The sequence below is a fragment of the Gallus gallus genome, chromosome 1 (assembly GCF_016699485.2).
Source record: "Gallus gallus isolate bGalGal1 chromosome 1, bGalGal1.mat.broiler.GRCg7b, whole genome shotgun sequence".
NCBI lineage: Eukaryota > Metazoa > Chordata > Aves > Galliformes > Phasianidae > Gallus > Gallus gallus.
This window is the reverse complement of record NC_052532.1, coordinates 149,854,415-149,876,510: the sequence shown is the minus strand read 5'-3', so window position 1 is coordinate 149,876,510 and position 22,096 is coordinate 149,854,415.

The following is a 22,096-nucleotide window of genomic DNA, read 5'->3' as shown; positions in this document are numbered from 1 at the left end:
AGAAATAGTTCTTCCTAAAGGTCTTGTCCAAAGATCCTGGTCATATAAGATCCTGAGAATCCAATGTGCATAGAGAAGCACAAAGACAAAGCTAGTCTTTTTAGAAAAATAACTCAATTTATGAATTTCTTTCAAGTACTGAAGTGCTTGAAAATTTCTGGATTTTGTACAACACCAAGTGGAATTGTTCTACCTAGTACATACACAGCATATATTCACACTAGCACCTCTTTTTCAAATGACTACCTACCTTCAGTCATACTCCTCCTCATCAGAAGACTTGCTTCTACGCTTCTATTCAAAAGCAAGCTAGATAATGATCATTTAATGAGAAGCTATTGAATTATATCATTATAAGAATCTGTTGTAATCATTCCTTTGCACTACTATATCACTGGACTCAGACATTATAATTTACTGTTATTCTAACTCGTTTTAAGACAGGACTACTAATTTGCTTAGGGGATTTCTATGAACTGACTTAATATTTCTCTTTTCTCTAGTCTCTGAGTTAAAATAGACTACTATTCCCACTCTGTAGCCTCCAGGGCTCATTTCCCATCCACTTTCTTCATACACATGGATATCTCAAAAAGATGGGAACATGACTTCTACTGATCTTAGTAAAAATTAGATATCTGAATATTCATGACAAAAAAAAAAAAATAGCTAGCAAGTTAAAAACAAACACATACCAAAAAAAAAAAAAAAAATAGTAATCCTTACTGGAAATACCTATTACTGTCATTAGCAATAGCAATGAATTCGGAGAAAACTTGCTCCGAATAAAAAAAAAAAAAGATATGATTTGTAAAATTAATTAAAATAATACTAATGACAGGTGTTGCTTTTTATTTCTTTTTTCTTTTTTTTTTTCTTTTTTTTTCTTTTTTTTTCTTTTTTTTTTTCTTTTTTTTTTAAAGGAAATTTAAGTGGAAATGCTAAGGTAACTTGATTTTTTCACGATTGGTATTTACTGGTAGGATCTCTGAGACCAGTGGGAAAATCTGGAGCAAAGAAAAGTTTTCATCAGTAGAGGATGAAAAGGCTATAAAATGTTTAGAGAAAGTGGACAGGCACAAGACTATGAAGATGAGTGTGGAATGAGCTGGCCAATATCACTGCAAGACCACTCTCAGATACCTTTGAAAGGTCAAAGCAAACACAAAGGGTTTCTGAGGAGTGGAAGAAATGAAACATCACTTTAGTCTTTGAGAAAAACAAGGAGGATCCAGGAAACTGCTGGCTGTTCAGCTTCACTTTGACCCCTAGGAATCTGAAGAAGGAAATAATCCTGGAAATCATATTCAAACACATTATGGATAAGAAGGTGATCAGAAGAAATCAGCATGAATTTTTGAAGGAGAAATCACACAAAATAAGCTCGAGAGGCTTCTAACACATCATAACTATCTTGTCCAATGAGAAGAAAAAAGTGGATAATGCTTATCTTGATGTTAGCAAGACTTTTGACAGAGAATCCCATAGCACCTTCATGGACAAATTTATAAAATGCTAACTAAATGGACAGGTAAAACTGAAAACAAGTTGAATCAGGGTTTAAAGCAGCATCAAATCCAGCTGGAGGCCATTGACTAGGGAAGTAATTGGGCTAACCTGAAGAGTCTTTGGTAATGACCTCAATAATGAGGCCTTGAGCAAGCCTGAAGATAATGAAAGACTGGCAAGTGAGTTTGACAGACCATATAGTTGGAGTGAATTTCAAAGATGTCTTAACAGGCATGAAAAATGGCCTAATAGCAATATCAGGAAGATCAGTACGGGACAGTAAAAAGTTCTGCACTTGAGCATGAATAAACACATTGTAGATTGCCTGGTTGGAAAACAGTTTGGCCAAATTTATGGTGGGCAGCATGTGGAACACAAGCCAAAATTTCTTCCCTGAGGTGAAGAACACTAACAGTGTCTTATGATGCTTAGGGATGGTGTAATTGTCACACTGAGAACCTTCTCCTCCTCTCAGCACTGATAAGGCTATAATGCTAGTGCTATGTCCTGATCTGGGATCTAAGTACAAGACAGGAAGATGTAGTAGAACTTGTACAAATCTTTTCAGTGTGAATAAATATGTGATTTAGAGAGAAATAAAGAAAATAGAGTAATATCCTTCTACATTGGAGCCCGGACCAAGAAAAAAATGAAATAAAAGAAATAATGTAAACTAAGATGTCATCTAAAAGAAAATATGTAATCTAACTGGACCTCAGTGAGCCCTGTGACATGGCACCCCACAACATCCTTCTCTCCAAATTGGAAAGATATAGATTTGATGGGTGGACTGTATGATTGATGAAGAACTGGCTGCAGGATTGAGTCTAGAATGGTGCTCAATGGCTCAGTGTCTGGACAGAAATTAGTGATGAGTAGCATCCCCCATAGACCAGTGCAGAGGCCGATACTCTTCAATATCTTCATTGGTGATGCTGACCCTCATAACCAATACAAGCTGAGGGATGAAAAGATTGAGTGCAGCCCTGCTGAAAAGGACGTGGGGGTACCGATGGACGGTAATCTGGGCAAGAGCCATCAATGAGCCCTTTCAGCCTGGAAAGCCAACTATATCTTGGAATGCATCAGAAGAAGCATGGCCAGCAGGTTGAAGGAGATGATCCTGCCCCTCTACTCTGCTCTGGTGAGGCCTCACCCGGAGTACTGCATCCAGATGTGGAGTCCTCAGTCCAGGAGAGACATAGACCTGTTGGAGCACGTCCAGAGGAGGACAACAAAATGAACCGCAGAATGGAACACCTCTCCTACAAGGACAGGCTGAAAGAGCTTGTTTTTTTCAACCTGGAGGAGAGAAGGCTGCAAGGTGACCTGATTGCAGCCTTTCAGTATCTAAAGGGGAGATACAGGAAAGAAGGGGACAGACTCTGAAACTGGGTCTGTGGTGATAGAACAAGGGGAAATGGCTTCAAGTTCAAAGAGGATAGATTTAAGTGAGGTATAAGAAAAGAATCTTTTACAGTGAGGGTGGTGAGGAACTGGGACAGGTTGCACAGTGATATGGTTGATGCCCTGTCCCTGGGGGCTTTCAAGATCTTTTTCTCCTGGCTCCAGGAGAAAAAGAGAATCTACCTCCTGTGGAAGAAGGGACGGGCAACCCGGAAAGTATACAAAGAAGTTGTTAAGATGTGCAGGGAGAAAATCAGAAAGGCAAAAGCCCAGCTTGAACTCAACCTGGCTGCTGCGGTAAAAGGGAACAAGAAACTCTTTTACAAGTATATCAACAATAAGAGAAGGACCAGGGAGAATCTCCATTCTTTACTGGATGAGGCTGGGAATGTGACCACTGAGGATAAGAAAAAGGCAGAGGTTCTGAATGCCTTCTTTACATCTGTCTTTAAAAGTCAGACCAGTTATCCTCAGGTTTGTCCACTCTCTGACCTGGCAGCCTTGGCTGGGGAGCTGACTAAACCGCCCCCCGATTCAGGAGGAAACAGTCAGAGACCTGCTACTCCAACTGGACTGCCACAAGTCCATGGGACCGGATGAGATTCACCCGAGAGTGCTGAGGGAACTGGCGGAGATGATAGCCGGGCCACTTTCCATCATCTATCAGCACTCCTGGTTGACAGGTGAGGTCCCAGAAGACTGGAGGCTTGCCAATGTGACTCCCATCTACAAGAAGGGTTGCAGGGAGGATCCAGGGTACTATAGGCCTGTTAGCCTGACCTTGGTGCCGGGGAAGAATATGGAGCAGATTGTCTTGAGGGAGATCACGTGGCATGTGAGGGATAACCAGGGGATCAGGCCTAGCCAGCATGGGTTCACGAAGGGCAGGTCCTGCTTGACCAACCTGATCTTCTTCTATGATCTAGTGACCCATCTGGTGGATGAAGAAAAGGCTGTTGATGTAGTCTACCTAGATTTCAGCAAAGCCTTTGACACTGTCTCCCACAGTATTCTCCTCCAGAAGCTGGTAGTCCGTGACTTGGACAGGTACACTCTTGGCTGGGTAAGGAACTGGCTGGAGGGCCAGGCCCAGAGAGTGGTGGTGCATGGAGTTAAATCCAGCTGGCAACTGGACACAAGTGGTGTTCCCCAGGGGTCGGTGCTGGGGCCTGTCCTGTTTAATATCTTTATTGATGACCTGGATGAGGGCATTGAGTGCACCCTCAGTATGTTTGCAGATGACACCAAGCTGGCTGGAAGTTTTGACCTGCCTGAGGGTCGTGAGGCCCTACAGTGGGATCTGGATAGGCTGGATAGCTGGGCTGAAGCCAATGGGATGGGATTCAACAAGACCAAATGCTGGGTCCTGCACTTTGGCAGCAATAACCCCAGGCAACACTACACGCTTGGGGCAGAGTGGCTGGAAGACTGTGTAGAGGAAGTGGACCTGGGGGTGTTGCTTGACGCTAGACTGAACATGAGCCAGCAGTGTGCCCAGGTGGTCAAGAAGGCCAATGGCATCCTGGCTTGTATCAGAAATAGTGTGGCCAGCAGGACCATGGAAGTAATTATCCCCTTGTACTCAGCACTGGTGAGGCCGCACCTTGAGTACTGTGTCCAGTTTTGGGCCCCTCACTGTAAGAAAGACACTGAGGCCCTGGAGCGTGTCCAGAGGAGGGCAACCAAGCTGGTGAGTGGTCTGGAGCACAGGCCTTATGAGGAGCGGCTGAAGGAGCTGAGATTTTTCAGTCTAGAGAAGAGGAGGCTCAGGGGAGACCTTATTGCTCTCTATTACTACCTGGAGGGAGGTTGCAGTGAGCTGGGGGTCAGCCTCTTCTCTCATGTGACTAGTGATAGGACGAGAGGGAATGGCTTCAAGCTGCGTCAGGGAAGATTCAGGCTGGACGTTAGGAAATGCTACGTCTCTGAAATAATGGTCAGGCACTGGAATGGGCTGCCCAGTGAAGTGGAGGAATCACCAACCCTGGCGGTGTTCAAGGAATGTTTGGATGTTGTGTTAAGGGACATGGTTTAGCGAGAACCATTGGTGAAGGGCGAATGGTTGGACTGGATGATCCTGTGGGTCTTTTCCAATGTTAGTGATTCTATGATTCTATGATAAGATGTGGTTGGATAATGCCCTGGGCAACGTTATCTAGCTGTGGTGTCCGTGTTTGTTTCAGGGGACTTGGACTGGATAGCCTTCAGAGGTTCAGAGGTCCCTTCCAATTATAAGGCTTCTATGATTCTATAAATTCTACTTCAACTTAGTTTTATTTCTAGCATTTTTTAACTGTGAGGGTTATCAAATTCTGAATGAGGTTTCTCATAAAGACTATAATTTTTCTGTCCTTGGAGACAGCCAGAATGCAGATATAGCCCTGAAAAAACTCTGTAACTTAACCCTGCTTTAGGCAGAGAGGCTGAACTAGATGATCTTCAGAAGACTTTTCTAGTGTCAATGATTCTGTGATATGCACGAGCATTTATCTTTTTTGCACAGACAGAAAAAAATATAAAAATTTGTTTTTTCTTAATTACTTCAGTCACTTTCTCTTGCTTTTGCTAAGTGATTATCTTATGCTTTGCCAATTGTTATACTTACAAAAGAACTTTCTGTTTTTACCTCCACAAATATTTAATCACTGAAGCAAAGAAATAGGCTTTTACATGTTTTTGTGCTTGTGCAACTTGAGCATGTACATTTCTAACTGAAGTAAACGTGAAAGGGTCATGAGCAATGTCAATTCTGCATTTGCCTTTGAATTTTAATTCACTTGTACTAGTTTTCTGTACTCTGTTCCTCAATACTGATTTTAAGTGCACACATTGTTTTTTCTAATTGCATTGAAAAACCATTTTTTTCTATACTACTGAATGCTTAAGTCATGCAAATTAAATAGTCCAAAAAATGACATCATAAATTATTTTATCCAAAACCAAACATGACCTGAAAGGAAAATACTTTATTTGTGAACAGCTGTTTGCATAGGTATGTGTAATAGGTGCATGATGAGCAAGGCACATCTAAAAGAGTGTTAGCAGGTAATGTGACAGTCATTTGATTTTTGCAAATAGAGCAGTACTGCTTCTGTTGACCGCTTTATGACTAGAAACTGCCTGTAGTTTCTGACTTTAATTGATTTCTGACTAGAATGTATCAGGAAATGTATTCAACTTCTTATTCAACTGTTGTTCTGAAGCACCTAGATAAGTGTTGGTGACAAAATTCAAGAGACTTGGAAACTGGATTGCTAATAGAGATTTTAGCAGTTTTCGTGGATGGTAGCCTAGAAAATCTACCTGGGATATACAGGACAGTTAATCTGTGCAGTAATAGCATCGTGTGTTTTATAGTACTAATTCGAGTAACATCAGCTGGCATACTGTAGGCTTATGCAGATAACAGAGGAAGGTATGGAAATCTCAAATTATAGGGGTGTCTACTGCTTGTCTAACAGGTGAAGGGATTGAGGGTGATGACAGATTCAACAGTGGGAAATGTTGGCAGAACTCCACTAGTCAAAGACTTTAACTATAACATTTTTAAATGAAGTGTTTTACTTCTGAACTGTTATTACTATTATTGTTTTCTTTTTTTTTTTTTTTTTTTTTGTTCTAAGAGTAGTAACACTGTAACAAAAAGTAATATTTTTTTATATAAGCGAGGCATTCATTCAAATCTTGAGGTTTCAGGAGTTCATAATTTTTCTATGATTGTTTGATTAGTTCATAAACTGAATGAATTTGCAAATATGTTAAATTTCAGCATCTGTTTTTGTGAATGTAAGGAGAGGTGCCTGCCTTCCAGAAGAGACAAACAGTTTGATGTCAACTTTATTACTGAATAGTAAACATTTATGAAGCAAATCAGGTGTCTAAATACAGCATAATTTTAGATTACACTAAGCATCTGTACAGGGCTGGCAGATGTGATGTGGGCTTATAAGAGTTCCACAAAGCTGAATATAGACCTGAGTTCTCAAGTTACACTGCATATCATCAATACATATATGTATGTATGCATGAATTTAACCCCTATTCTACAAAAGACATCTCAGAATTTGCATTTCCAAAGAGTGTTTTACGTTTTAGAACATGTACGGGCTCTTCAGAAATATTTTGTCATTTTTGTTGTTGTAGTAGTTGTAGTTGCTTGCAAAATATTATAGAGAAAATGTAGATCATCAATTTATTCCTCACCTTTTAGGTAAAATATGTTATAAGTAAATAAGATACCCATAAGTCATCAAAGATGCATGTTATGGTTTAACACAGCAGGCGGTGAAGCACCATAAAGCTGTTTGCTCATCTCCCCTGCCCTCAGTGGAACAGGGAAGAAAAGAGAATCGGAAAAAAAAGAAAAAAAGTCAGAAAATACTGTCATAGCAGAAACCAGGACAGTGCATGACCATTTTAAGACATAGGAAATTCAGCACCTTCTTTTCTGCGCAAGTTGCAGAGGAGTCCAAATGTATAGCTTCTGGTGCCTGTTATATGACTAGAGTAAGAGCAGAAATTAGTTCTTTTAACTTACCAATACATCACAAATCTTTACAGACTCAGCCTTGGAAGGGCTATGGGAAATATTAGAGATAAAGGAGCTTAAAAGCATATTCAAAGTTTTTAACAAAATGGTAAAAGTACTAAGAAATTAATTATTAGTTTTTTAATGTTTTATAGAAGACTTAAAACCTGGAAGTAGAAGCAGATTAAATATTCTTATGTATACTACTTAGAAGAAAAATATAATTGCTTACTACACTCCTTGAAACATTGAAAACTATAACATATAATACATTAATACAGCACCCTCCAGAGGACCAAAGCACAAGAGACATGACAGTATGTGATCAAGTCACACTGACACAAGAAAATGCGTTTTCCATTACAAGTTAAACTCCTATGTTTTAAAAAAGTTATCATGCTCAAAACATAATTTTGCAAAGCTTAGAACAATAATACAGCTCTGAATTACATTGCCAGTAAGGTACAAACTCAACTAATTAGGGCAGATAAGGTAAATGTGGGCTGTTCATTTCAGAAAAAAATGTTTTCTATAGACATCCCCTTTTAAAAGATAGGCAGTTTTCTTTTTAAAAGAAAATTGAGACTATATTTTGGAGCTCTATCTAAATACATGCCCTGCAAACCTCCAAACTTCCACTCCTGATCAACATATATTAAGAAATCCAGATCAAATTACTGACAAACTTCATTCACATATTTTCTCCTGCACATTTTTAGCTCGTTTTTACATGAGTTTATTCTCATAGTTTAGTACTAAAAAAACATAAGAATCAATTTGGTTCTGTGACTAATTTGATGAATATTCTTTTTTCCACAGTAATTTAAAAGAAGAATATATTTCATTTAAATTATCTACCTTTGTGCCAGATATTCTGTTCTAGCCTAGCCATAAATGAAACCATAAAATTTACAGTTGTATCCATACTTTTTTTTTTTTTTTTCGGTTTGTTTGTTTTCTTCCTGTGACCTCAACTAACAACATTAGACTGGAGGCTAATAAAAGTAGATTTACCATGACATAACAAAAATGACTTGATATCAAATAGTTTTGGAAACATCTTTGTATGATAGACAAAAAGTTACAAACACTATTTGATGGCTAACTCTAAAACACATGCTATGTCAGTATTTCTTCCCTAGTGGTGTGGGGTACCTCTGGTACACAGCTAACAACCACACATAGCCATTCATTCACTTTCCTTTCAGTGGGATGTGGGAGAGAATCAGAAGGTCAAAATGGAGAAAAGTTGTGTTGAGATTAAGAGAGCTGAATAGGTAAAAACAAAACAAAACAAAACAAAACAAACCTGTGCTTGAAAGCAAAGCAAAACAAGTAATCTGCAATCTGCTTACAACTTCCCACTGGCAGGAAGATTTTTAGCCATTTCCAAGGAAAACATCATATGTAATGGTTATTCAGGAGGACAAATCTCTTGAGTGTGAATGCTTACCGTTTTTCTACAGCTGAGGGCAGTGTCACATGGTATGGAATATTCCTTTGTACAGTTATGATCAGCTATCCTGGCTGTGTCTCTTCCTAGCTTCTTGTACACTCCCAGCCTGTTCAATGGCAGGACAGCGAGGGAAACAGAAAAGATCTTCACTGTGTAATCTTTAGCAACAACTGAAACATCAGTGTATTATCATCACAAATCCAAAATATAGCACCATATGATATGCTATGAAGAAAAATTTTGTCCTAGCTCAGATTAGTACGACTCATAAAAACAGTGATAAATAAATAAAACTTTACATTTTCACAGGGAATATTATGTATTTGAAAAAAGACGTGAATTAAATTAAAATAAACTTCAAATGGGCACAAGCTACATGCCTACATACAAGCCTATGTACTTTGAGCCCAGATTCACTAAGGAATAGGTAATGCTGAGAACTGAAGTAGAATTTGAACATTTGAGAACTTATAAAGTGAAAAAGGAAGAACTGAAGATTGAGGAGCAGATCTAAAGAAGTTTAGACATACAAATATTTGTAGAGTTGTCAAAGACCAGTTTACTTTGGAAAGTTACAAGATATCTAAGTAAAAGTATGGGTATGTAACGTTTTATAGTATAATAGTAATAATAGAATCATCCAGGTTGGAAAAAATGGTCATCAATTCCAACTTGCAATCTGGTCTCCTGTATCCTATCACTAAACCATGTCTCTTAGTGTCATGTCCACAGGTTTCTTAAGCACCTCCAGGGATGGGGACATCACCACTCCTCTGGGCAGCCCATTTTAATGCTGGACAACTCTCCTGCAAGTGTTTTTCCTAATATACAATTCAAACCTCCACTGGCACAGCTTAAGACTGCTTTCTTGCGTCCTGTCACTTGCCACATAAGAAAAGAGACTGACATAGTCCCTGTTTCAGCCTCCTATCAGATAGCTATAAAAACAGATGAGACCTTCCCTCAGACTCTTCTTCTCCAAGCTAAACTACCCCAATTCCCTCAGCTACTCTTCATATGCTTTGTTTTCTAGCCCTTTCACCATCTTCCTTGCTCTTCATACACATATTTTTCACAGTGAAGGGCCCAAAACTGAAAACAGTTCTCAAGGTGTTTTTTCTTCATTACTGCATACAAGGTTACAGACCCTTCCCTATTCCTGTTGACCACACACTGTTTCTATTTAAGGCCAGGATAACACTGGCCTCTTGATCACACTGCTGGCTCATGTTCCACTGAACGCCTTGCCACCCAGCCAACTCCCCACAGCTTTGTATCCTATCACATTCACAGACTTTCTCTCATCTACTAAGCAGATCATCTTTTTGTAGGAGAAATAGTTTACTCAGTAAGGATCTGCCTTTTATAAACTCATGCTGGCTGCATCTGATCACTTGATTCTCCTTGATGTGTCAAATGATGACATTAAAGATGATCTGCACCATAACATTCCCTGGTATGAACTTCAGACTGAGAGGCCTGTAATTCCCTGAGTTCTTCTTTGTGCCCTCATTGGATCTCTCCAGTTAACCAGGACTGGTGTTTAATTAATTAAACTAGCTTAGTGAGTACTTCTGTCAGCTTTTTTAATGCCTTTGAATAATCCTGTCCAGATCCATAGTCACGTGAATGTTCAAATGATGTAGAAGATCATTTATATTTTCCCATTTGATTATAGGGACTTCATCTTACATCCTGTCAACATCTTCTAACTCTGGAGACATGGAAAAGACATCTGAACATATCTTGGAAACAGCACATATTCAGTGTTCTTTACTAGATCAGTTCCACAAAGACAGGCCAAAATGTCTGAGGTACTTAGCTTAGAATTTTCTGGAAACTTTTTGCCTGAATTGAAGAGGGGAAAATGAGCTTGTTTTTGTAACTGTTGTATTGCTCTGCTATTGTCTTGTAGATTAGTTAATGTGGTTTAAAACGTAATACACTAAAGCAGTATGAGTAAGAGACGCAATATTGCACTAATATTGCAGAAAAAAAAAATCAATTCCACTAATATTTTCACAGCAAAGAATTATGAAACAAAAATAGAAGCTTAAAGGCAACAAGGTACTCTGATGAAAGTATTTACAGGAGTTTCCTCCACCACTATGTATTCAGTAGATTGCTTTGAATCATAACACTGAAAGATTTTTTACTGCAGCATTTGCTTCAGATCACACCTATAGTCACAAAGAAACAAGTCAAAGGAATTAAAAATTGGATCACTTAATGATACCCTGTGTTGATAGTGTACTTTCCTTACTGTGGTTGTAAGTCACACTGAATTGGAGTTTATTAGCAATGGGATTTTATTGACATTGGAATTTTAGAAATTGTCATGGTTTTATGAATTTTGTTATCAATATTCCACATCATAACATCATGTAGTGTACCAGGAGTTAAAGAGCTAATGCTCCAGTTCCAGGCACCTGTCCAGAGGAGAAGAAGAACTACTTTCCCCAGAAGACTGCTCACTGTTCTGTTATCATTCTTGCTCAGGGGGAACACATATATAGACCCAGTAGGTCACCTGACGTCTTCTCTTTTTGATCATCAATATCTTGCTGCTGCTTGTCGTAACCGCACGCCATTGGTTCAAGGCCTTCAGCTTTTTCAGACACTCTTTCTCTCATTATATTTGATTTATTAGCTTCAATTCTAATTATATTGTATTATAGTGTGCTATCTTGCATTCCGATACCATATTTGGTAAATTAGTTTGTTTTCCCCTCAGATTGTTGCCGCTGTTTTTAATTATTTTGGGGTCCCCTGTTTCCCCTTTTCTGGAGGCATGGATTTGTGGATCCCTCCACCCCACTAGTCATGGAACCAGGCCAAACCAGCTTGAAAACCATTGACACCTCCTCAGATCACTGTCTCTGTTTTGTTTTTAGGCCCATCTCCCTATCCTTTCTTTTTTTTCCCTCTTTTTGCTTTCCCGGGGCGAGGGACATTGGGTCCTCCTGACCCATTAGTCACAGAACTGGGCCGAACTGGTCCATAAACCATTGACAGAAGTACTGAATAATAACTTTCTCTTCAAATTTCTATGTGATGGGAAAATAAATAAATAAATAAAAATAGAATCACAGGATCAGAATATCCTGAATTGGAATAGACCCATGAGGATCACTGACTCTATCTCTTGGCTCCACATAGGACCACAGAAAAATCATAGCACTTATCTGAGAACATGGTTCAGATGCTTCTTGAACTCCAGAAAGCTCAGTGTCATGACCCTTTTCCTTCAGAAGTTGTTTCAGTGATGAAGCACCCTCTCAGTGAAGAAACTTCCTGATATCCAACCTGAATCTCCTTTGTTGTGTCTGCCATTCCTTTGGGTTCTATCACTGGTCACCAGAGAGGAGATCAATATTTGCCCCTCCACTCCCCCTCCTGAGGAACTGGAAGGCCATTATAAGGTCTCCCCTCAGTTTTCTCTTCTCTAGTCTGAACAAACCAAGGGACTTCAGCCACTCTTCACATGTCTTCCGCTCTAAACCGTTTACCATCTTTGTATTCCTCCTTTAGATGCTCTCAAATAGTTTTGTGTCCTTTTTGTACTTTGGCATCCGAAACACAGTACTTAAGGTGAAGCTGCACCAGTGTTGTATAGATCAGGACAATCACTTCCCTCAGCTGACTATCAGTGCCATGCTTGATGCACCTCAGGATATATTTGGTATTTCTGGCTGCCTAGGTACACAGCTGACTCCTGATCAACTTGCTGTTGACTCCCAGATCTCTCTCAATAGGGCTGCTCTCCAGCATCTCATCCCCTAGTCTGTATGTAGAGCCAGGGTTGCTCCTTCCTAGGTGCAGAACCGAGCACTTGCTCCTGTAAAACTTCCCTCCAGATTTTGCTTATGTCAGTGATATTGTAGCTCTGAGACAGAAACAAGGCTTTTAGCTCTTCTTGCTTGTTCTTTATGGTACATGCACCGACGTAGAAACATCTCTGATGTGCTTCATCACTCAGCACCTCATGGAGAAGACCAAAGGATCTCACTGGTAATCAACCTCTTTAGATTTGGTGTGTCATCCAACAGTTTATCACCAGTGCTGTAAGTGCAGTTCAGCTGGGCTATTGGTCTCACCACAAAGCCTGGCATACTGTTCATACACAGATCCAAAAAATCCCCACAACAAAAACAACAACAACACATTCCTCCAATGGCATCAGCCTCTTAGCCATGAACTAGAAAAAAACAGGAGAGGGGAGAGGGGAAAGGTGGAGGCAGGGAGTTGGTTATCTTCTCATCCACATAATTAATACTGTGAGAATTATTAGAAAGTGCTCCTTGGAGGGAAACTTCCCCTGAATTTTCTGCAGGAGAAAGAAGGATAACATGAAAGAGAACAATTTATGATCCTTTGATTTGTGCCAACAAAATGTCTCCTAACTTTTTAATGAAAGTTGATTCTGAAATGATGCACAAACCCTCTAAATTTACACAAAATACATGTATCAAGGTTGTAACACTGTTGTGAATTATTAACATTTAACAAAAGAAGAAAAACAGAACCATCTTCACCTCCTATGCTTTCAGAAGAAAATAAATTTTCATATTTATAAATATTATTATTAAATATTTATGTAAATGTTAATCACTATATTCCTTCAAAATCAAGATGGATCACTTAAAAAGGTAAGCAAACAAACAAACAAAACAATAAAAGCCAAATGTAATACAAATTAATGTCATATTTAAATACCTTTAAGTTTAAAAATTAAATTTAATTAAATTTTAATTCATTTAAATTAGCAGTAAATATGGGAGCTTTGCCTAGTGAAGAGTGGACATTCGATTGAAATAGTGTTTGGAGGAACACCAGCCCTTTCCAGTAATGTGCACTTTCTTTAAAAGAAAGCAGCTAATCTCCTTTTCCAGGCACTAGACACTTTATCTGCTTTTTATTTTGTTAATGACACAGGATGCATTCCACCACTGAAATCAGTTTTTATTACTATTATTATTTTTTATACTCTTGATTCTGGGTAGGAAAGGAGCAAATGTATGACATGACATATGAGATCATGTACCATAAACAGGAATCAACGTGCTATAAAAAAGTGTTAATTGTCATATTTATGGCACAAAACCCTCAAACATCTGCATAACTCATCATAATATTGGAGATGTTCTAATTTTAGAAATGCTGTTGATGAGGGAACACAGAAATAGCTGGTCACCTACTGATCACTATTCCCCTTTTCATACAAGAGACTATATAATAGCTTCAACCACGCAATGCACTTTTGTGAGAGCTATTTTCAATGGAGGTGTTATAAATATGGAAAGTAACCATTTATGTGAAATGTAAAATGGGATTTAGTACAGATTTCAGCATCTCTATTAACACTGACAAAGGATGGTAATTCACAATGAAATAAGAATATGGAGATCGTAATAGATTATCCAAGAAGTGTTTATAACTTCTATTGTTCCTCTCATAGAATCATAGAATGGTTTGAGTTGGAAGGAACCTTAAAGGTCATCTAGTTCCAACTCCCTGCCATGAACAGGTTTTCCAACCAGTACATCAGGTTCCCAAGGGCTCAATCCAACATGGTCTTGGACACCTCCAGGAAGAGGGCATCCAGATCTTCCCCGGGCATCCTGTTCCAGTGCCTCATCACATTTCTGCCTAACATACACTCTAAACTCTTTAATCTCGTAGATTAAACTGTTCTCTCCTGTTCACTTGCTATCACACCTTGTAAAAATCCAGCTCTCCTCGGGCACTGGAAGGCTGCAATGAGATCTCTCTGGAGCCCTCTCTTCTCCAAGCTAAAGAAGTCCAGCTCCGTCAAACTGTCCTTGTAAGATATGCTCCAGCCCTCTGATTATCTTGCCAGAAATCCATGGGGGCGGATGAGATCCACTTGAGTGCAGTAAGGGAGATGGTGGACTTGATTTCCAAGACACTTTCTACCATCTATCTGTCTTAGTCAACTGGAGAGGTTCTAGATGACTAGAGACTTGTTAATGTGTGATGACCATCTATAAGAAGGGTCATAGGGAAGATCCAGGAAACTACAAGCCTGTTAGCCTGACCTTGTTGCCACAGAATGTTATGGAACAGATCATCTTGAGTGCAATCACACAGATCTTGTGGGACAACCAGAGGACAAGGCCTAGCCAGCATGGGTTAATGAAAGGCACGTTCTGCCTGACCAACCTGATATCCTTTTCTTCACAATTACACCTTATTTGTCTCATTGCTGGGGCAGTACACATATTTTGAACATTTTGAAATTATTATCAAGGATGAAATACAGGAAGAGTAAAATTTCATGAAAAATCTCTGATGAACACATTGAGACATCAATAAGAATTGCAGCCACTGCCATCGAACCCAGCTGGTGTGTTAGTTTCACAAAAACAAGGTCAAACATCCCACCAGCTTCGTGTTTGTTTCTTCTTTTTTTTTTTTCCTCTGTCTTAAAATGTTTTAAGAAAAATAATTAAAATTAAAATATTCTGTAACTTACATATTAATGATATTGTATATTTTGTAAGAGTTGCTCTGAAAGTAATGCCTCCTATCTAATTATGTTTCTTCATAATTTCTGAAGTGATACAGCAGTAGAGGTTGAACTCACCCACCAGTATTCTATTACAGTTAATTGCTGTGTGATAGATGGTAGCAGAGGAGCAGTCTGACAAAATGGCATCTGACATGAACGTGCTTATGAAGCAACAGTGTATATTTTAATCCCCCACATGGATAAAATTGCACCCACTGACATTCACTGATGCTTACTGAATGTTTATGGAGACCAGTGAGTGAGAGTACAGTGTGGCAGTGAGAGGTATGTTTCAGATGTGGTGACAATGTGTCACCTGTGCTGGTGCAGATTTTTGCAAGTGCAGCATGCAGTCTCTTATTCATTGCAAATGAAAATGCATAGTTAATGATGGTGACTATGTTGAAAATAGTGTTTTAGAGCAAATTTCAGCTATTTCAAACAGTGTTATTGTACTCTTTGTGTCAGTTATAGTTTCCATAGAAATAAATAGAAGGCATTACTTTTGGAGAGATATATGTATAGACAGCCCAGGATAATTTCTATTCACTAAATGTGGCCCAGGCAAGCCAATACATTGGACATCCATGCTTAAAAGGCAGGAGGTAGTAGACTCTTACAGGACCAAAACATATCATTACCATTGGGAAGTTCTACTGTGCAGTTTACTGCTATGATCAAATTTCTGGGGGGGGAAAAAAAAAATCTCAATTGTGATCCATATTTCAGGCCTTGTCATGCATTTTACCGGTTTGTGTCCACAGGAGGAAGCTTCAAAACCAAGAGCCATAGTACTTAATCCTCTTTCAGTTCAGACAGCTTACTTTCTTTTTCCTCTATCGTGGGCGAGAAGGAGTGAATAATAGCCTTGCTGCAAGCATGAAAAAATGCATTTTCTGCAAAGTATGTACATAAAATCGAAGCCTCATGATTGAAGAGAGCTGCTATCTTGTTAGGAAAGCAGAAACATTGGGCTCTTGAGGAAGAATAGGTTATATCTTCCTCGTCTAGTTAGATATCCTCTATATTGGACTTGCCATGTTTTTATGATTTTTGGTTACTGGTATTCCACATCATAACATCATGTAGTGCACTGGGAGTTAAAGTGTTAATGCTCCAGTTCCGGGCACCTGTCCAGAAGAGAAGAACTACATTCCCCACAGAACGTTGCAGTCACAGAGAAGATATAACCTCTGGCAAAGTCACGTGATATCTTTTTCTTCCCTTGGCTCTTGTCCCGACTACACGCATCTCCTCAGCACTACTGTAAGGCCTACAGCTTTCAGATACTTTTTCTCTCATTATATTTGATTTATTAGCTTCAATTCTAATTATGTTGTATTATAGTGTGTTATTTTGCATTCTGATACCATATTTAGTAAATCAGATTTTTCTCCTCAGATCGTTGTTGCTGTTTTTACTTATTTTGGGGTCCCCTCTCTCCCAAAATCCAGAGGCATGGATTTTGTGAAATCCCTCCGCCCCACTAGTCATGGAACTGGGCTGAACCAGCCTGTAAACTGTTGACACATGTTGAGTTTGTAAGTGCCATTCCCTTCTGTTTCTTATCTGTCTGTGGGAAGGAATCCTTTTTGTCATGAGACGCTGGAACATATACTGCCCTCCTCCGTGGGACAGCAGAAGACAGAGTGGTTTGGCTGGGTGGAATGCACACCCCAGAACCACAGATGGGGCCATGATCAAGGAGGTTGAACGGGCTGCAGGCACACAGCTCTTCCCATTGACAGGATGGATATCAGTGAGTGGCTGTGCCCTTTGTCCCCTTTGATTAAGGAACTTCTTCCAATTTACCTTGTAGAAGAGTCCTAGTTTTGAGCAGACCTGATTATGCATCACTCATTGGAGATTTCCGATAGAAGCCAAGTTGTGGTTAGTTTGCAAGAGCAGTACTGCAAGGAGAACTTCTGATTTTGGATAGCATTATGCACCACCTAGGATGAATGAAATGTAGCTCAGTACTAAGTTGTGCCACTTGTCATGTCTTAATTTTCTCTTGTTCATAATTTGTTATGTGAGGTGTATTTTAGTAATGGAAAGTATATAAAATGGCTCAAAAATGTAACTGCAATTTGCATCAACATAATCAATATGAGGTGATTTTACCATTTAACTACAAAAGGTGAAATTAACAATCTCTTCTAGACACAAACAGAGCAGAGACATTTCAAGTGAGTGTCCTAAATAACCTGTTTCACTGCTTTGGCACAAAATGTGTTACTGGAGAAATTCTGACTTGTAAAACTGCATATGAGTGTTCCCTAGAACATGGGAAAAAAAAAAAAAAAAAGATTTCTCTTTTAATAATATTAATAAATTGTAGGCTAATATTGAAAAGAACAATTTTTCTATATCCCCTATTGTCTAACACACAACCACAGCTAAATGAATCTTTCTTCCACTGTTTTACCCAGGTCATTTGTTTATCTATTCTATTGAAAAAATAAATAAATAAAATAAAATAAAATAAAATAAAATAAAATAAAATCATATGATGACTGAATATTTATATCTAGGATGACTTAAAATTTGTATTATAGGATAACTTACAGCCTTTCAGAACAGAAGTCATTAGTGTAAATTTAGATGTCTCTAATGTATGTGCTTATATTCAGGCTAGTTCCCTTAGGCTTCCATTATTCTGAGTGAGAAGATGTAGTCTCTTCTAAAATGAGATTCACCTCATTCAAAAATTAGGTCAGATGTTTTGCTCTTCAGCAGTGCCTATTTCCCTTCATTAATTATAAAGGAAGCCGGGATGATTAATTCAGATAAAGACATTTAGGCCATTGGTATCAAATGGCTGGTTCAATTACCTAAACACAGGTGTCTAGGAACATTTAAGATGGCCTAGGTTATCCAAGGGTACTTGCACAAGTTTAGAAAGTATAACACAGGGCTCAAGAGAGAAGCAAGTCATTCCAAAGTGGAAGTTATAATCTAGGAGGGGTTCATTAAGATATTCTATATGAATTGTTTAAGAAACTTCACCAATTTTGACCCAGCCCTGGAAGCAAACAATGCCAGGTTAGATGGTGCTTTTATCAACCTGGACTAGTGGAAGGTGTCACAGAGGGAAAAAGAGAACTAGGTGATCTTTCAGGTCTCTTCCAATACAAACCATTGTATGATCCTATGATTCTTAGTCCCGTGGGTGATTTAATTTCCAGATTGTACATTTTGAGTATGGGGAGTAACATTCCTATATAAGCCTTTCAAACTGAATGGTCTGGAAATTGATTCTGGAAAGCCATTATGCTAACTCTTGTTTAGATCAATACACTTTAGCAACTGTACAGTGCTGAAGGCTATGGAATTTACTGTTCATTATGTACAAAATTACAGAAGTTTAAAGATCCAATCTCAGGATATTACTTATATTTAAACTCCTAAATTAATGATGACAACCCAGAAACAAATCGAACACATGAATTAAGATAAAATAGATCTTACTCAAGTGTTTGAATTGTAATCGCTATATCTTCCATATATGTATCATCTACAGGTCTGAAATTAATTTAAATAAATATGTTCTAAAATAGCTCTCAAAAATTCTAGACAGTTTTTCAGTATGTATCCTGTTACTCAGAATAATATATTTGATTCCACTTTTGAATTAGACTCTGTATAGAAAGGTCACAAAAATACAGTTGAGTTATGAATTCTGCAAATCAGCTTTATTAACCAGTGATGCTAAAGTAATTAACAAAGGGCAAATAGAGATGATGAAAAGAAAGTAGGTGACTTGAGTGAGCACTGGAAACTATTTCAAGAATTCTTTAATTAGCTAAAATATACTTAAGTAATCAAACTGTTCTTGCACAGTATAAGTCTCCTTTCCACAACATTCAGCCTTCTCTTAAGTCCTTGTTCCACTTCCTTCTTTGGCTTTGTGCATTTATTATCTCCTTTTTGTCACTGTTTCTCCTTATTTTACATCCTTTTTTTTTTTTTTTTTTTTTTTTTTTCCTTGCTTGCTTGCTTGCTTGCTTGCTCTACCTCTAGGAACTCCCATACCTCTACATTTCAGTTTTCTCTTAGCTAACTTTTGCACTATCTTGCTTTTCACTCTTATTCTCAAATCTTCAAAACCAATTTTTACTCCAACTTCACAACTGGGTCTTCTACTGATCTTTCTCCCTTGCTTCTTTTTACTCTGACACATCCTTTTCCTTCTTTCTTCAGATGCCTTTCCCAATATTCCTGCAGTCTTGCTAGGTTAATTTAAATTATTATTTGCTAACAGTTGGTATTATAAATAAAAAGATCTTATAAATAAATTAATAAATAGATGCTGTGTTCTGTGTGACTAAGCAAATCCTTAAAAAAACAAAGTACCTAAGAATGTGGGTTTATACAATAGTTGTGCTGTCAAACCACACTTCTCTATGTTATGCTTATTGTATTGTGAAGAAAACAGGAAGCTAAAAATACAGTGATTCTACAGATGTCCTGACCTTATAAGACATTTTCCCTGTTTTTACTAATATAATATGTACTGTTTCTCCCTTTTTCTTACATATACCTTTGAATGAATGAGTATATCAACTTAGCTGAAGCCATTTGTAGGTAGAAATTCTGCTAGAGAAAAGAACTTAAACTAAGGGAATAGTGTGTGCTTTAAATATGAGCAATATCTTCCTTGATGACACCACCATTCTTTAAAGTTTCTGAAATATTTTTACATGTGCTAAACTGATAGTCTCAGAAGAGTACCAAAGACTGGGAAAATGGTACAGTACTAAATAAATCTTCTTTTAGCAGGTAAGAACACAGTGAAAATAACAGTTTAAGGAAATAAAATAAAAGCTGCTTGAATTTCAGTGAGATTCCTAATGTGAAATGAATAATTAGAACTGCTTGCTCTTGTCAGCCAAGTTATGTTCACACTACTGTAACATCAATTTGAGTTAGTACCCAGTGAATTCAGTAGATTTGCTGCATAAATAAATATGAACCAAAGTATGAAATGCTATTTCTTGGATGAACAGTGCACTTCTTTCTACCACTGCATCTTGGAATTATTTTCTCACTTATCCTGACTTGAATTTGGAACAAAAATAAAAAGTCTCAGGAGTTCAGATACTGCCTGTTGCAGACTTTGTGTTAAGTTTCAGGTTCCTCAAAACACAGGCATAGGTTACCTACATACATACCCTGAAGCTTTCAGGAGTTAAGATAAAAAAAAAAAAAAAAAAATCAAACAACAACAACAAACAACAAAAACAAAACAAAACAAAACAAAAAACATCTAAAAAAACATCTAAAAGTCCAAACTTTTTATTCCTGGAAAATAACTCTAAAGCTGTAAGATAGACCAAAGTATCAATGTGCTCTCTGCGAAAGCTTTTGAGAATGAATATTTCTCTGTCAAATATTTCCTATAAGAACATACTGAAAACAGAGAGGACAAATAAGCACTGACCCATTCTCAGCACTGACTCAGTCTCAGACACAGAGTGTACCGTAAATGTTGGGGAAATACAATACTTATCAGGAATAACTTCCAAACTTAGTTGTACCTCAAAGACACTTCATTAGTAGTAGTATGTTGAAGCATAATTTTTCTCAATTTAACTTTAGTTGCTTACAGTACGAATATCTAAGTCTGAGAAAGTCACCTGAAAATTCATTTTAAATCAGTAGAGAGAAGTTAATGCTTTCTGGAATATGATATACATTTTTAGCTAACTACCTTAGGAAGAAGTGAACAGCACTCTAAAGCTAGGCATATGCATTTGGCTAGGTGAATCCCACACAGGAATACTTGATGAATTTATTTTTAGTAAATATATCTATGTATTTATTATCATTATCATTTCTGAATATTAACAATTGTGTTTCTATGATCCCCAAGTCTGTTGGCTAGTATTACTTGGCTTTTCTTTGAATCCTGTTAGCAACTTCGAGGGATGTTTTGAGGATGGAGAATTCAACATTACTGAGATGACTTCTGAGAAATGCTCATACAAATAAAAATTGACCTTAAAAGAGTTTTAAAGATGACAAAGTTGCAAGCACTAAACATGAGGATTTGAAGGTATTAATATAGGAATTCTGATGAGAGTTTTATATCTCCTACATATAAAAAAAAAATATTGATTTTTTTTGTACAAATGCTTGTGCATTTTATTGTCAGATATTTTGATTACTTTGTGTCAGAGTATAAAATTATTAGCATTTTTTTAATGTGAATTTGGATTAGTAAACATATTTATCAAGTATGTATTTTTCCACAAACAGAAAAGCATTAAATATTAAAAATTACAGAGTTCTCCTATTCACCTGATATAAGTCTGATAAACAAATATGTCTCAAAGCCTCGTATTTGCAATATTTATAATATCAAAAAAAAAAAAGCTCAATTATACCTTTGTTTATCTTTTGAAAATTTCCACAGTGAAGAAAAAAAATTACATTGTTAAATCATTGCAAGATGAGTATTTGAATAATTAGCTTCTGAAAGCCCTAGAGTAACCACAAATGTCAGCAACATGTAATGGAAAACTGTTTGACTTCTGCTGTTGTAGTTTATCCCCAGAACTATTGTTTGACACTTATACTGGTGTTAGATAGAAAATTGGTTGCTACTGGAATTGTTATCATTTCAGAGTATCATAACTTTAAACACTGTTATCATTTAACA